The sequence below is a fragment of the Triticum dicoccoides genome, chromosome 2A (genome assembly GCF_002162155.2).
Source record: "Triticum dicoccoides isolate Atlit2015 ecotype Zavitan chromosome 2A, WEW_v2.0, whole genome shotgun sequence".
Taxonomy (NCBI): domain Eukaryota; kingdom Viridiplantae; phylum Streptophyta; class Magnoliopsida; order Poales; family Poaceae; genus Triticum; species Triticum dicoccoides.
The window spans coordinates 692,439,532-692,441,612 of record NC_041382.1 but is presented as its reverse complement, the minus strand read 5'-3'; positions in this window follow the sequence as shown (position 1 = coordinate 692,441,612).

The following is a 2,081-nucleotide window of genomic DNA, read 5'->3' as shown; positions in this document are numbered from 1 at the left end:
TAGTCCGTAGGACAACAATCACAACATACAATCATACGATAGGCTAGCTTCTAGGGTTTAGCCTCTCTGATCTCGTGGTAGATCTACTCTTGTAACACCCGTATCATCAATATTAATCAAGCATGACGTAGGGTTTTACCTCCATCAAGAGGGCCCGAACCTGGGTAAAACATCGTGTCCCCTATCTCCTGTTACCATCCGGCCTAGACGCACGGGTCGGGACCCCCTACCCGAGATCCGCCAGTTTTGACACCGATAGGGATCATTAGGGGGCACGACAATAGAAGCAAGACCAATAATTTCATCTTTACTAGGTAATTCTTTATCATGGGGTTGTCTACGAAATTTAGCAAAATTAAACTCATGAGACATATCCCCTAAATCAACAGAAACAATATCCTTATTGCAGTCTATCTTAGCATTAACAGTATTCAAGAAGGGTCTACCAAATATAATGGGACAAAAGTCATCTTGTGGGGAACTAAGAACAAGAAAATTAGCAGGATATTTAACCTTCCCACACAAGACTTCAACATCTCTAACAATCCCAACTGGTGAAATAGTGTCTCTATTGGCAAGTTTAATAGTAACATCAATTTCCTCTATCTCAACAGGTGCAATATCATGCATAATTTCATTATATAAGGAATGGGGTATTGCACTTGCACTAGCACCGATATCACATAAGCCATGATAGTTATGATCTCCTATTTTAACAGAAATAACAGGCATGCCTACAACAGATCTATGTTTATTTTTAGTATCAGGTCTAGCAATTCAAGCAACTTCATCACAGAAGTAAATAACATGCCCATCAATATTATCGGCCAAGAGATCTTTAACCATAGAAACACTAGGTTCAACTTTAATTTTCTCAGAGGGAGTAGGTGTTCTAGTATTACTCTTACGAACTACAGTTGAAGCTTTAGCATGATCCTTTATTCTAACAAGGAAAGGTGGTTTCTCAATATAAGTAGTATGAACAACAGGATCATTATAAGTAATAGTCTTTTCTTCAACTTTAATAGGTGCAACTACTTTGACTTCAATGGGAGGATTATATTTAAACCACTTCTCCTTAGGGAGATCAACATGAGTAGCAAAGGATTCACAGAAAGAAGCTACTATCTCAGAGTCAAGTCCATATTTAGTGCTAAATTCACGAAAAGCATCAATATCCATAAAAGATTTAAAACAATCAAACTTAGGTGTTATACCTGACTCCTTACCTTCGTCGAGGTCCTGATCTTCAGAGTTGTGTTTAATTCTTTCCAATAAATCCCATTTGAATTCAATAGTCTTCATCATAAAAGAACCAGTACAAGAAGTATCGAGCATGGAGCGATTATCGAGAGAAAGCCGAGCATAATTTTTTGAATAATAATTTCTCTTGAGAGCTCATGATTGGGGCATGAATTTAACATTGACTTAAGCCTCCCCCAAGCTTGAGCGATGCTTTATCCTTCGTGAGGCCAAAAATTATATATATAATTACGATCACGATGAACAAGATGCATAGGATAAAACTTATGATGAAATTCCAATTTCAATCGGTTGTAGATGCATGATCCCATATCATCATATAGCCTAAACCATGTCAATGCCTTTCCCTTCAATGATAAAGGGAAGACCTTCTTCTTGATAACATCCTCGGGCATACCTGCAAGCTTAAATAACCCACAAATTTCATCCACATAGATTAGGTGCAAATCGGGATGTAATGTTCCATCCCCTGAAAAGGATTAGCTAGCAGTTTCTCTATCATACCTGAAGGAATTTCAAAGTAAACATTTTCAGTAGGTTCAGTAGGTTGAGGAGAAACTCTTTGCTCTACTGGTCTGGGTGAAGATACCCCAAACAAGCCCCTCAAAGGATTATGTTCCATCGTAACAAGTGACAGTAAATTTCAGCACACTATATTAATTCTTCCTTACCAAATTCCACCTACCAAAGACGCTTCACTCCTCGGCAATGGCACCAGAAAAGAGTCTTGATGACTCACAAGTGTAGGGGATCTATCGTAGCCTTTTCGATAAGTAAGAGTGTCGAACCCAACGAGGAGGACAAGGAAATGATAAGCG